General features: G+C 65.9%; 1 protein-coding gene across 1 annotated transcript in view; it reads left to right on the top strand.

Annotated features, from left to right (window-relative positions):
• The window catches only part of LOC126875579 (uncharacterized), a 31,093-nt gene that overhangs the window by 8,163 nt on the left and 7,973 nt on the right, over nt 1-14,957 (top strand). The gene's annotated exons all lie outside the window — the stretch shown is intronic.

Below are 14,957 nucleotides of genomic sequence, written 5' to 3'. Positions count from 1 at the left end.
GTCGGGGCCTGGCGCCACGTCGCGGGACGCCGTCCTCCTGGCCGCTTCGAAGAGCTCCTCGTCGCTGACTCGCAGTTCCTCGCTCCATCCCGTCGCGGTCGTCGTCGCCGTCTCCTCGTCGTCGTCGTCGTCGTCGTCGACGGAGGAGGGGGAGGATGGCGCCGGTTGGCTCGCGTTCGCGTCTTCCGGCGGGAACAGCGTCCCGACGACGTTGTCCAACAGCGTCGGGTCCATGTCCGAGGTCAGCGGGGGCGCCGAGGGTCGTAGCTTCTTGGTGACCACTTTGTACGGCCGTCCCCACGGGTCGGATTCGACCTCCTCGATCAGCTCCGTCCAGCACCGAGATTTCGCGGTCTTGATCTCCCGCTGAAGAGTCCGTCTCGCCTCCCTGTACTCCTCGTAACGGCGGGAGATCTCCTCCTCGTCGCGCGTCAGTCTGCGACGACGGGCCCTTAGGAATCTCCTGCGGGCCCGAACGCAGTTCTCTCGCATCTCGGCGATCTCCGGGGTCCACCAGTACGTTCCCCGGTCTCGTCCGCCTCCCGGGACGGAGCGCGGCATCGAGGCGTCGCACGCCGCGGTCATGTATCTTCGGAGCTCCTCCGCCTCCTCGTCGATGTCTCCCTGCTCGGTCGCCCGACGGGCGTCCCAGCTCCAGGCGGATACGATCGTGGCCGCCCGCAGCATCTCCTTGTCCATCTCCTTCAGGCGCCATCGCGGCGGCGGCGGCGGCGGGCGGCGACGGTTCTCTCCCGGTCGTCGTCGTCTCCTCCTCCCGGCGTCGTCCTCGGTCCCCAGGGTCACCTCCATCAGAATGTAGAGGTGGTCGGACAGCGTTTCCACCCCCTCGGCCACTCTCCAGTCGCGGATTCGCCTGAGCAGCTCCGGGGTAGCCCACGTGATGTCCACCACCGAGGATCCTCTCCACGCCACGCAGGTGCTCGCCGAGCCCCTGTTCGCCAGCAGGAGCCCCAGACCCGCTGCCCAGTCGGTGAGCATCCTTCCTCGGGAGTTGGTCCTGGGGTTTCCCCATTGCGTCGAGTGGGCGTTGAAGTCCCCCAGGACGAGCACCTGGCGGGGGAGACATCTTCGGACGCACTCGCCGACTCGGTCCAGAAACTCCCCGTACGCGTCCAGGTCGATGTTCGGAGAGACGTACACCGCCACCACCGCCGCTCCTAGCCACTCGACCGCGACGAAGCCGCTGCCACGGTCCAGCAAGAGGCACGAGGCCGACGTCCACGTTATTCCTGCGGATCCGTCCAGGTCCCCGATCCAGTTGGGCGAGTCGGGTATACGATGCGGTTCCGCCACCGCCGCCAGGGCCACCTCGTTCTCCCGGATGGTCTGGAAGAGCAGATCTTGCGCTCTTCTCGACCTACCGAGATTGCATTGCAGCAGGCGCTTGAATTATGCCGCCACCTCCATGGCCTCCTCCCGGCCATCCGCCGCTGCTGCTGATTCGGCGGCGCTTCCCGGTGTCTCTGCCGCGGCGGCTGCTGTTGCTGCTGCCGCTACCGCTGCTGGTTGGCGGATCGGTCTCCTCCTCTTGACCTTCGGGGGGCTGCATGCCTCTCCGCCCATCCTGTGATTCGCGGGTGCCCCGAGCGACTCGCACAGCGGACACTTGGGAGCGGAAGCGGGACACTCTCTGGAGCGGTGTCCGCTCCCGCCGCACCTGTAGCACAGGTGCCCTCGGTCCTCGCCGGATACGCAAGTGGCGCGCACGTGCCCCAGTTCCAGGCACCTGAAACACTGCAGCGGCCGCTTCGGTATGGCCCTTATCCTCGCCGTTGACCAGCCCAGGGCTATCTTCTCCGCCTGGGCCAGCTTGCGGGCTCCTGCCGCCGGACACCTGACCCATGCCGATCCGAGGCCGCCTCTGGTGGCGCCGATCTCGCCCACTTGCACCTCCGCGCTGCCGCATCCCGCCGCCGAGGCCAGTGCTCTTCGCAGCTCCTCCTTCTTGACCGAGATGTCAATCCCGGTCACGCGCAGCTCCGCCATCCTGGTCGGTGTGGCGATTCTCACCGCCGTCGGGTCTAGCGTCTCGGCCAGCCGCGTCGCCAGTAGCGTCGCCTTTCCCCTGTCCTTGTCTCCGGGGACTTGTATTATAATGGCGCCCGTCATCGCCTTCTTCATCTCGAGGCGCTCCGTGCCGAGCTCCGATAGCGGGATCCTCGTTCTTGCCGCTTCCAGGACGTCGGCGTACGACATCCTCGCCCCCTCTTTCAACGTCAGGGTCACCGCGGATGTTCGCGGTGCGCGAGGGGGCGTGACCACCTTGGGTGTCCGCGGTGGTCCTCTCTGCGTAGCGGGGGCGCTCGCCTTCGGTGCGCCCGTCGTCCTGCCGGCCTGGGGTTGCCGCTGTTGTTGCTGCCGTACCCGCGTCGGTGGTGGCGCGGTCGGACCTTTCCTCGCCGCCTCTCCTCCGACGGCGGCGGCGGCTGCCTTCGCCTCGCTCGCCTTCTTCCTGTTTCTCCTCCTTTTCTTCGTCGTCTCCACCAGCTCCCATCCGCCGTCCTCCCGTTCCCTTCGGGGCGGCGTCGGTTGGGCGGCGGGAGGGTCGACGGGGCGGTCCCCGCTGGGTCGTGCTTCGGGGGTGCGTTGACTTCGAGCGTCCCCGAATCGTTCTTCGATGGTCCTGAGAATGGAGGGTCCCAGTTCTCGGACCGCTCTCTCCAGGGCGTCCAGACGCGTCCTGTTGTCGGTTCCGCCTTCCCACGCGGGGCGGGCGTATTCGGCAGCCGCGTCGGAGCATCGCGGGCACTCGTTGATGCGAGCGGCCAGTCTCCTCAGCTCCTGGCGGAGGGCTGCGTTCTCCCCCTCCAGCACGGACAGCCTCGCGTCCACGTCGTCGGTGGCACGCGCTGGCCTTTCCCTCCTCGCGGATTCCTCGTTCCAGGCGGCGGTGATATAGCTCGCCGCGTTCTTCAGGGACCTGATGTAGGTCCCCTTCAGGTTCGACGACGTCGTCGCGACGTGCATGATTTCAGACACGTGCATCGTCAGGCCCGCGCTGATTTCCGCCGGAGAACTCGTCCTCATCTGCACCTCCAACTCTTCGGACACCACCGGTGTTGTCGCGGCTGCCGTTCTCTTCCTCTTACCCCTGGACGCCATCGAAGCCAGCGACGAACGCGAGGCGATCGAGGCGACCGACTCCTCGTCGTCGGACCTCGCCCGCCCCCGCGATCCCCCCGCCATCGATGACGTACCGTCGTCCATCGTGGCCGGCGCGAGAAAAACGTACTCGGACCTGTTCGCGGCTCTCAGCGAACGTCTCGTCGCCTTCCTCGGAGGCTCCTCCGCGGTCTCCATCCTGTCGTCCTCTGAATGTCCTCCTGCCGTTATCCTCCTCCTCTCTCCCGTTGTTTCATCGCCAGTCGTAGAAACGCGTCCGGGGGCCTGGCGGTCCACCCTCGAACGGCCGTGGTCGCGAGATATCGACGCAGCGGGGCCCACTTCACTACCCGCGACTGCGCCGGTACTGGGGTATCCCTCCCCTGCACCGTAAACTTTGTCGTTTATGTTCTCCATTTCCATATTGTTGTTTGTTTTTCGCCGAGGTCGTCGTCGAAGTCTCCGTCCTGGTGCCACTCACTCTTTCGCGCCCTGCCCCGGTCGAAGCCGGTGCAGGGCGACAGGGAGCCCCGCGAGAAGGTGAGGTGAGTGGTCTTGACAGGCATGGGCCCGCCAACTTCTCCGAAGTTCTCCGCACCGGATCGGCGAACCGACGGGTGCCAAGGGCACCGATCGGCCGCCACCCGACTGTAAGAGAACATCAGATCCATCGGGGTTTCCCAGGGCATGGTCCTATGCCCCGGGAACCCATGCCCGCCTCGTGCTCCCCAACCCCAACCTAACCTAACCCCAACCTAACCCCAACCTAACCCCAACCTAACCCCAACCTAACCCCAACCTAACCCCAACCTAACCCCAACCTAACCCCAACCTAACCCCAACCTAACCCCAACCTAACCCCAACCTAACCCCAACCTAACCCAACCTAACCCCAACCTAACCCCAACCTAACCCCAACCTAACCCCAACCTAACCCCAACCTAACCCCAACCTAACCCCAACCTAACCCCAACCTAACCCCAACCTAACCCCAACCTAACCCCAACCTAACCCAACCTAACCCCAACCTAACCCCAACCTAACCCCAACCTAACCCCAACCTAACCCCAACCTAACCCCAACCTAACCCCAACCTAACCCCAACCTTTTTTTTTTTTTTTTTTTTTTTTTTCGTGGAGAAATCCTCATGGACACCCGCTAGGCGGGTAGTGTCGGACTCTTACCGACTAAAACTCCACGGTGGCCTATCCTGACGCCTGAGTCGAGACGCACCCGGGTTCTCTTCCGAATTCTGCCGGTCACCCCCGGGCGTCTATCTCTCCTTCTTTCGAAGGGAGGCATCCTTGCTCTTCTTTGGAACACTAGGGGGGACCACACCCCCTAGCGCCTCGATCCTGCGCGTCTTCCTGGGGACCCCGTCCCTGACGCCTTTCTTCCTGGTTTCCATGTGCTCCTGTGGCGGCCGGGATAGCTCCGCCGGTTACCCCCGGGGTAGTCCTGCGCTCCGGGGGCTTCTGCCTGCCTAGTACTCCTTGGAGAATCCCAGAAAAATGGCGGCGGTGCGCCTCCTTCCTCTTCGCCAGCGCCCGCCCGAACGTTCACCCATCCTTGTCCGTGCCGCGGCGACCGTTGCTTAACCCATGTGATCGGTGGGAAGTCCACGTCTCCACCGCTGCCAGCGGGCGCTGACAACCTAACCCCAACCTAACCCCAACCTAACCCCAACCTAACCCCAACCTAACCCCAACCTAACCCCAACCTAACCCCAACCTAACCCCAACCTAACCCCAACCTAACCCCAACCTAACCCCAACCTAACCCCAACCTAACCTAACCCCAACCTAACCCCAACCTAACCCCAACCTAACCCCAACCTAACCCCAACCTAACCCCAACCTAACCCCAACCTAACCCCAACCTAACCCCAACCTAACCCCAACCTTTTTTTTTTTTTTTTTTTTTTTTTTTTTTTTTTTTTTTTTTCGTGGAGAAATCCTCATGGACACCCGCTAGGCGGGTAGTGTCGGACTCTTACCGACTAAAACTCCACGGTGGCCTGTCCTGACGCCTGAGTCGAGATGCACCCGGGATCTCTCCCGAATTACTACCGGTTACCCCCGGGCGTCTATCTCTCCTTTCGTCGAAGGGAGGCGTCCTTGATCTTCTTGGAACGCTAGGGGGGACCACGCCCCCTAGCGCCTCGCTCCTATTGCGTCGTTCTGGGGACCCCGTCCCCCTGACGCCTCTTCCTGGTTTCCACGCGCTCCTACGGCGGCCGCGGCGGCGCCGGTGGCGGCGTCGCGCCCCTGTAGCGCGTCGTATTCCTAGGGCGCTGCGACCTCCTGGACGGGTCGCGATCTCGTTCCCTGCTACGTTCCGCCCGCTCCTTCGCCAGCATGACCTGCTCGCAGTAGGTGCGGACAGCGGAGTACTCCTGGCGCCCTCTGAGCATGGCCGCGACGACCGCTTCGGGGGCTAAGCTCTCGCCGATTTCGAGCCGCAGGACGCGTCGTGGTTCCGCCCACGCCGGGCAGAACTCCAGCGTGTGCTGCGCCGTGTCCTCCTCTTCCTCGCAGTGGTGACAGACGGACGTCGTCTCTCGCCGAATCCTTAGCAGGTACTCGCCGAACACTCCGTGGCCGGTGAGCAGCTGCGTCATCCTGAAGGTCAGCGGTGCCCCGCCTCGATCCCTCCACGCCTCCCAGTTGGGAAGCACGGCGCGAACGGCCCGGTGCGGCCGCACGGCGTCCTCCTGGATCAGCTGCGAGCGCCATCGTTCCCAGGTCTCCTTCCTCGCCTCCTCCCGGATGTTCGGGGCCGGCTGGCCGGCGGTCGACGGCGTCGGATTCCTCTGGTGTTCGTATACGCGTTCGAGCGCCAAGGCTTGCAGCTCGAACGGCGGGGAGGCCGCCAGCACGGTCGCCGACGCGTACGATGTCGTCCTGTAGCCTCTCGCTATGCGGATAGCGGTCGTCCTCTGCAGCCTCCGCAGCAAGGTCAGGCTGCGGCGGCTGGTCGCCAGGCTTCTGGCCCAGACGGGTGCCCCGTAGAGAACTCGGGACCGAACCACTCCCTCGTAGAGGCGGCGGACTCTCGATCCCGCTCCGCCGATGTTCGGTAGGAGGCCGCACAGGGCGTTGGCCGCGGCCGTCGCCTTCGGGACCAGTTGCTCGAAGTGTGGTCCGAAGGTCCATCCGCTGTCGATCGTGAGGCCCAGGTACCTCATCTGTCGTCCCACCGGGACCTCTTCTCCGCCGATGTTCACCGTCAGCCCGGGGGGAGGCGTTCCTCTTCGCCGCTGGTCGAAGAACCACAGCGCCTCCGACTTGGCCGGCGACACCGTCAGGCCGAGCCTCCGAATGGCGCTCACCGCGCACGCCACTGCGTCCTCCGTGCGGTTCGCCGTGTCGTGCCACCACCGTCCCCCGGCCAGGACCAGGGTGTCGTCGGCGTAGCACACCGTTCCCGCTCCCGGGGGCATCGGACATCGGAGGACCGAGTCGTAGGCCGTGATCCAGAGCAACGGTCCCAGCACCGACCCCTGCGGAACGCCGCGCTCGATCCGTCTTCTCTCCTCTCCGTCCCTGCCGGCGTAGACGATGTACCTGTCGGCGAGGTACGCTCGAACGATCCCCACCAGGTACGCCGGGACCTCGAAGTGGCGCAGGGCTTCCAGGATCCTGCCCCAGGGGATGGAGTTGAAGGCGTTGGTGACGTCGAGCGACACCGCCACCGCCACCCCCTCCCGGGAGACCCTGTCCTCGGCCATGGCCCTCAGCCTCTTCACCGCGTCCACGGTCGAGCGGCCGCGGCGGAATCCGTACTGGCTGTCGTGCCATCCGGGCGTCCTCTCGGTGATGTGAGCCTCCAGTCGGGCGGCGACGATCCTCTCCAGCATCTTGCCCACCTCGTCCAGCAGGCATATCGGCCTGTACGCGGACGGCGAGTCCGGCGGGCGTCCCTCCTTTCGTAGCAGCACCAGCCTGGCCGTCCGCCATGTCCGGGGGTAGACGCCCTCCTCCAGGCATCTGTCGAACAGGTGTCGCAGGCGGGGAGCCATGGTGACGATCGACTCCGCCCACGCTCGGCCCGGTATTCCGTCGGGGCCTGGCGCCACGTCGCGGGACGCCGTCCTCCTGGCCGCTTCGAAGAGCTCCTCGTCGCTGACTCGCAGTTCCTCGCTCCATCCCGTCGCGGTCGTCGTCGCCGTCTCCTCGTCGTCGTCGTCGTCGTCGTCGACGGAGGAGGGGGAGGATGGCGCCGGTTGGCTCGCGTTCGCGTCTTCCGGCGGGAACAGCGTCCCGACGACGTTGTCCAACAGCGTCGGGTCCATGTCCGAGGTCAGCGGGGGCGCCGAGGGTCGTAGCTTCTTGGTGACCACTTTGTACGGCCGTCCCCACGGGTCGGATTCGACCTCCTCGATCAGCTCCGTCCAGCACCGAGATTTCGCGGTCTTGATCTCCCGCTGAAGAGTCCGTCTCGCCTCCCTGTACTCCTCGTAACGGCGGGAGATCTCCTCCTCGTCGCGCGTCAGTCTGCGACGACGGGCCCTTAGGAATCTCCTGCGGGCCCGAACGCAGTTCTCTCGCATCTCGGCGATCTCCGGGGTCCACCAGTACGTTCCCCGGTCTCGTCCGCCTCCCGGGACGGAGCGCGGCATCGAGGCGTCGCACGCCGCGGTCATGTATCTTCGGAGCTCCTCCGCCTCCTCGTCGATGTCTCCCTGCTCGGTCGCCCGACGGGCGTCCCAGCTCCAGGCGGATACGATCGTGGCCGCCCGCAGCATCTCCTTGTCCATCTCCTTCAGGCGCCATCGCGGCGGCGGCGGCGGCGGGCGGCGACGGTTCTCTCCCGGTCGTCGTCGTCTCCTCCTCCCGGCGTCGTCCTCGGTCCCCAGGGTCACCTCCATCAGAATGTAGAGGTGGTCGGACAGCGTTTCCACCCCCTCGGCCACTCTCCAGTCGCGGATTCGCCTGAGCAGCTCCGGGGTAGCCCACGTGATGTCCACCACCGAGGATCCTCTCCACGCCACGCAGGTGCTCGCCGAGCCCCTGTTCGCCAGCAGGAGCCCCAGACCCGCTGCCCAGTCGGTGAGCATCCTTCCTCGGGAGTTGGTCCTGGGGTTTCCCCATTGCGTCGAGTGGGCGTTGAAGTCCCCCAGGACGAGCACCTGGCGGGGGAGACATCTTCGGACGCACTCGCCGACTCGGTCCAGAAACTCCCCGTACGCGTCCAGGTCGATGTTCGGAGAGACGTACACCGCCACCACCGCCGCTCCTAGCCACTCGACCGCGACGAAGCCGCTGCCACGGTCCAGCAAGAGGCACGAGGCCGACGTCCACGTTATTCCTGCGGATCCGTCCAGGTCCCCGATCCAGTTGGGCGAGTCGGGTATACGATGCGGTTCCGCCACCGCCGCCAGGGCCACCTCGTTCTCCCGGATGGTCTGGAAGAGCAGATCTTGCGCTCTTCTCGACCTACCGAGATTGCATTGCAGCAGGCGCTTGAATTATGCCGCCACCTCCATGGCCTCCTCCCGGCCATCCGCCGCTGCTGCTGATTCGGCGGCGCTTCCCGGTGTCTCTGCCGCGGCGGCTGCTGTTGCTGCTGCCGCTACCGCTGCTGGTTGGCGGATCGGTCTCCTCCTCTTGACCTTCGGGGGGCTGCATGCCTCTCCGCCCATCCTGTGATTCGCGGGTGCCCCGAGCGACTCGCACAGCGGACACTTGGGAGCGGAAGCGGGACACTCTCTGGAGCGGTGTCCGCTCCCGCCGCACCTGTAGCACAGGTGCCCTCGGTCCTCGCCGGATACGCAAGTGGCGCGCACGTGCCCCAGTTCCAGGCACCTGAAACACTGCAGCGGCCGCTTCGGTATGGCCCTTATCCTCGCCGTTGACCAGCCCAGGGCTATCTTCTCCGCCTGGGCCAGCTTGCGGGCTCCTGCCGCCGGACACCTGACCCATGCCGATCCGAGGCCGCCTCTGGTGGCGCCGATCTCGCCCACTTGCACCTCCGCGCTGCCGCATCCCGCCGCCGAGGCCAGTGCTCTTCGCAGCTCCTCCTTCTTGACCGAGATGTCAATCCCGGTCACGCGCAGCTCCGCCATCCTGGTCGGTGTGGCGATTCTCACCGCCGTCGGGTCTAGCGTCTCGGCCAGCCGCGTCGCCAGTAGCGTCGCCTTTCCCCTGTCCTTGTCTCCGGGGACTTGTATTATAATGGCGCCCGTCATCGCCTTCTTCATCTCGAGGCGCTCCGTGCCGAGCTCCGATAGCGGGATCCTCGTTCTTGCCGCTTCCAGGACGTCGGCGTACGACATCCTCGCCCCCTCTTTCAACGTCAGGGTCACCGCGGATGTTCGCGGTGCGCGAGGGGGCGTGACCACCTTGGGTGTCCGCGGTGGTCCTCTCTGCGTAGCGGGGGCGCTCGCCTTCGGTGCGCCCGTCGTCCTGCCGGCCTGGGGTTGCCGCTGTTGTTGCTGCCGTACCCGCGTCGGTGGTGGCGCGGTCGGACCTTTCCTCGCCGCCTCTCCTCCGACGGCGGCGGCGGCTGCCTTCGCCTCGCTCGCCTTCTTCCTGTTTCTCCTCCTTTTCTTCGTCGTCTCCACCAGCTCCCATCCGCCGTCCTCCCGTTCCCTTCGGGGCGGCGTCGGTTGGGCGGCGGGAGGGTCGACGGGGCGGTCCCCGCTGGGTCGTGCTTCGGGGGTGCGTTGACTTCGAGCGTCCCCGAATCGTTCTTCGATGGTCCTGAGAATGGAGGGTCCCAGTTCTCGGACCGCTCTCTCCAGGGCGTCCAGACGCGTCCTGTTGTCGGTTCCGCCTTCCCACGCGGGGCGGGCGTATTCGGCAGCCGCGTCGGAGCATCGCGGGCACTCGTTGATGCGAGCGGCCAGTCTCCTCAGCTCCTGGCGGAGGGCTGCGTTCTCCCCCTCCAGCACGGACAGCCTCGCGTCCACGTCGTCGGTGGCACGCGCTGGCCTTTCCCTCCTCGCGGATTCCTCGTTCCAGGCGGCGGTGATATAGCTCGCCGCGTTCTTCAGGGACCTGATGTAGGTCCCCTTCAGGTTCGACGACGTCGTCGCGACGTGCATGATTTCAGACACGTGCATCGTCAGGCCCGCGCTGATTTCCGCCGGAGAACTCGTCCTCATCTGCACCTCCAACTCTTCGGACACCACCGGTGTTGTCGCGGCTGCCGTTCTCTTCCTCTTACCCCTGGACGCCATCGAAGCCAGCGACGAACGCGAGGCGATCGAGGCGACCGACTCCTCGTCGTCGGACCTCGCCCGCCCCCGCGATCCCCCCGCCATCGGTGACGTACCGTCGTCCATCGTGGCCGGCGCGAGAAAAACGTACTCGGACCTGTTCGCGGCTCTCAGCGAACGTCTCGTCGCCTTCCTCGGAGGCTCCTCCGCGGTCTCCATCCTGTCGTCCTCTGAATGTCCTCCTGCCGTTATCCTCCTCCTCTCTCCCGTTGTTTCATCGCCAGTCGTAGAAACGCGTCCGGGGGCCTGGCGGTCCACCCTCGAACGGCCGTGGTCGCGAGATATCGACGCAGCGGGGCCCACTTCACTACCCGCGACTGCGCCGGTACTGGGGTATCCCTCCCCTGCACCGTAAACTTTGTCGTTTATGTTCTCCATTTCCATATTGTTGTTCGTTTTTCGCCGAGGTCGTCGTCGAAGTCTCCGTCCTGGTGCCACTCACTCTTTCGCGCCCTGCCCCGGTCGAAGCCGGTGCAGGGCGACAGGGAGCCCCGCGAGAAGGTGAGGTGAGTGGTCTTGACAGGCATGGGCCCGCCAACTTCTCCGAAGTTCTCCGCACCGGATCGGCGAACCGACGGGTGCCAAGGGCACCGATCGGCCGCCACCCGACTGTAAGAGAACATCAGATCCATCGGGGTTTCCCAGGGCATGGTCCTATGCCCCGGGAACCCATGCCCGCCTCGTGCTCCCCAACCTAACCCCAACCTAACCCCAACCTAACCCCAACCTAACCCCAACCTAACCCCAACCTAACCCCAACCTAACCCCAACCTAACCCCAACCTTTTTTTTTTTTTTTTTTTTTTTTTTCGTGGAGAAATCCTCATGGACACCCGCTAGGCGGGTAGTGTCGGACTCTTACCGACTAAAACTCCACGGTGGCCTGTCCTGACGCCTGAGTCGAGATGCACCCGGGATCTCTCCCGAATTACTACCGGTTACCCCCGGGCGTCTATCTCTCCTTACGTCGAAGGGAGGCGTCCTTGATCTTCTTGGAACGCTAGGGGGGAACCACGCCCCCTAGCGCCTCGCTCCTGTTGCGTCGTTCTGGGGACCCCGTCCCCCTGACGCCTCTTCCTGGTTTCCACGCGCTCCTACGGCGGCCGCGGCGGCGCCGGTGGCGGCGTCGCGCCCCTGTAGCGCGTTGTATTCCTAGGACGCTGCGACCTCCTGGACGGGTCGCGATCTCGTTCCCTGCTACGTTCCGCCCGCTCCTTCGCCAGCATGACCTGCTCGCAGTAGGTGCGGACAGCGGAGTACTCCTGGCGCCCTCTGAGCATGGCCGCGACGACCGCTTCGGGGGCTAAGCTCTCGCCGATTTCGAGCCGCAGGACGCGTCGTGGTTCCGCCCACGCCGGGCAGAACTCCAGCGTGTGCTGCGCCGTGTCCTCCTCTTCCTCGCAGTGGTGACAGACGGACGTCGTCTCTCGCCGAATCCTTAGCAGGTACTCGCCGAACACTCCGTGGCCGGTGAGCAGCTGCGTCATCCTGAAGGTCAGCGGTGCCCCGCCTCGATCCCTCCACGCCTCCCAGTTGGGAAGCACGGCGCGAACGGCCCGGTGCGGCCGCACGGCGTCCTCCTGGATCAGCTGCGAGCGCCATCGTTCCCAGGTCTCCTTCCTCGCCTCCTCCCGGATGTTCGAGGCCGGCTGGCCGGCGGTCGGTGGCGTCGGATTCCTCTGGTGTTCGTATACGCGTTCGAGCGCCAAGGCTTGCAGCTCGAACGGCGGGGAGGCCGCCAGCACGGTCGCCGACGCGTACGATGTCGTCCTGTAGCCTCTCGCTATGCGGATAGCGGTCGTCCTCTGCAGCCTCCGCAGCAAGGTCAGGCTGCGGCGGCTGGTCGCCAGGCTTCTGGCCCAGACGGGTGCCCCGTAGAGAACTCGGGACCGAACCACTCCCTCGTAGAGGCGGCGGACTCTCGATCCCGCTCCGCCGATGTTCGGTAGGAGGCCGCACAGGGCGTTGGCCGCGGCCGTCGCCTTCGGAACCAGTTGCTCGAAGTGCGGTCCGAAGGTCCATCCGCTGTCGATCGTGAGGCCCAGGTACCTCAACTGCCGTCCCACCGGGACCTCTTCTCCGCCGATGTTCACCGTCAGCCCGGGGGGAGGCGTTCCTCTTCGCCGCTGGTCGAAGAACCACAGCGCCTCCGACTTGGCCGGCGACACCGTCAGGCCGAGCCTCCGAATGGCGCTCACCGCGCACGCCACTGCGTCCTCCGTGCGGTTCGCCGTGTCGTGCCACCACCGTCCCCCGGCCAGGACCAGGGTGTCGTCGGCGTAGCACACCGTTCCCGCTCCCGGGGGCATCGGACATCGGAGGACCGAGTCGTAGGCCGTGATCCAGAGCAACGGTCCCAGCACCGACCCCTGCGGAACGCCGCGCTCGATCCGTCTTCTCTCCTCTCCGTCCCTGCCGGCGTAGACGATGTACCTGTCGGCGAGGTACGCTCGAACGATCCCCACCAGGTACGCCGGGACCTCGAAGTGGCGCAGGGCTTCCAGGATCCTGCCCCAGGGGATGGAGTTGAAGGCGTTGGTGACGTCGAGCGACACCGCCACCGCCACCCCCTCCCGGGAGACCCTGTCCTCGGCCATGGCCCTCAGCCTCTTCACCGCGTCCACGGTCGAGCGGCCGCGGCGGAATCCGTACTGGCTGTCGTGCCATCCGGGCGTCCTCTCGGTGATGTGAGCCTCCAGTCGGGCGGCGACGATCCTCTCCAGCATCTTGCCCACCTCGTCCAGCAGGCATATCGGCCTGTACGCGGACGGCGAGTCCAGCGGGCGTCCCTCCTTTCGTAGCAGCACCAGCCTGGCCGTCCGCCATGTCCGGGGGTAGACGCCCTCCTCCAGGCATCTGTCGAACAGGTGTCGCAGGCGGGGAGCCATGGTGACGATCGACTCCGCCCACGCTCGGCCCGGTATTCCGTCGGGGCCTGGCGCCACGTCGCGGGACGCCGTCCTCCTGGCCGCTTCGAAGAGCTCCTCGTCGCTGACTCGCAGTTCCTCGCTCCATCCCGTCGCGGTCGTCGTCGCCGTCTCCTCGTCGTCGTCGTCGTCGTCGTCGACGGAGGAGGGGGAGGATGGCGCCGGTTGGCTCGCGTTCGCGTCTTCCGGCGGGAACAGCGTCCCGACGACGTTGTCCAACAGCGTCGGCTCCATGTCCGAGGTCAGCGGGGGCGCCGAGGGTCGTAGCTTCTTGGTGACCACTTTGTACGGCCGTCCCCACGGGTCGGATTCGACCTCCTCGATCAGCTCCGTCCAGCACCGAGATTTCGCGGTCTTGATCTCCCGCTGAAGAGTCCGTCTCGCCTCCCTGTACTCCTCGTAACGGCGGGAGATCTCCTCCTCGTCGCGCGTCAGTCTGCGACGACGGGCCCTTAGGAATCTCCTGCGGGCCCGAACGCAGTTCTCTCGCATCTCGGCGATCTCCGGGGTCCACCAGTACGTTCCCCGGTCTCGTCCGCCTCCCGGGACGGAGCGCGGCATCGAGGCGTCGCACGCCGCGGTCATGTATCTTCGGAGCTCCTCCGCCTCCTCGTCGATGTCTCCCTGCTCGGTCGCCCGACGGGCGTCCCAGCTCCAGGCGGATACGATCGTGGCCGCCCGCAGCATCTCCTTGTCCATCTCCTTCAGGCGCCATCGCGGCGGCGGCGGCGGCGGGCGGCGACGGTTCTCTCCCGGTCGTCGTCGTCTCCTCCTCCCGGCGTCGTCCTCGGTCCCCAGGGTCACCTCCATCAGAATGTAGAGGTGGTCGGACAGCGTTTCCACCCCCTCGGCCACTCTCCAGTCGCGGATTCGCCTGAGCAGCTCCGGGGTAGCCCACGTGATGTCCACCACCGAGGATCCTCTCCACGCCACGCAGGTGCTCGCCGAGCCTCTGTTCGCCAGCAGGAGCCCCAGACCCGCTGCCCAGTCGGTGAGCATCCTTCCTCGGGAGTTGGTCCTGGGGTTTCCCCATTGCGTCGAGTGGGCGTTGAAGTCCCCCAGGACGAGCACCTGGCGGGGGAGACATCTTCGGACGCACTCGCCGACTCGGTCCAGAAACTCCCCGTACGCGTCCAGGTCGATGTTCGGAGAGACGTACACCGCCACCACCGCCGCTCCTAGCCACTCGACCGCGACGAAGCCGCTGCCACGGTCCAGCAAGAGGCACGAGGCCGACGTCCACGTTATTCCTGCGGATCCGTCCAGGTCCCCGATCCAGTTGGGCGAGTCGGGTATACGATGCGGTTCCGCCACCGCCGCCAGGGCCACCTCGTTCTCCCGGATGGTCTGGAAGAGCAGATCTTGCGCTCTTCTCGACCTACCGAGATTGCATTGCAGCAGGCGCTTGAACTATGCCGCCACCTCCATGGCCTCCTCCCGGCCATCCGCCGCTGCTGCTGGTTCGGCGGCGCTTCCCGGTGTCTCTGCCGCGGCGGCTGCTGCTGCTGCTGCCGCTACCGCTGCTGGTTGGCGGATCGGTCTCCTCCTCTTGACCTTCGGGGGGCTGCATGCCTCTCCGCCCATCCTGTGATTCGCGGGTGCCCCGAGCGACTCGCACAGCGGACACTTGGGAGCGGAAGCGGGACACTCTCTGGCGCGGTGTCCGCTCCCGCCGCACCTGTAGCA

The sequence above is a fragment of the Bombus huntii genome, chromosome 18, assembly GCF_024542735.1.
Source record: "Bombus huntii isolate Logan2020A chromosome 18, iyBomHunt1.1, whole genome shotgun sequence".
Classification (NCBI taxonomy): domain Eukaryota; kingdom Metazoa; phylum Arthropoda; class Insecta; order Hymenoptera; family Apidae; genus Bombus; species Bombus huntii.
Note: the sequence above shows the minus strand (reverse complement) of the source record. Positions and strands in the feature narration are given on the sequence as shown.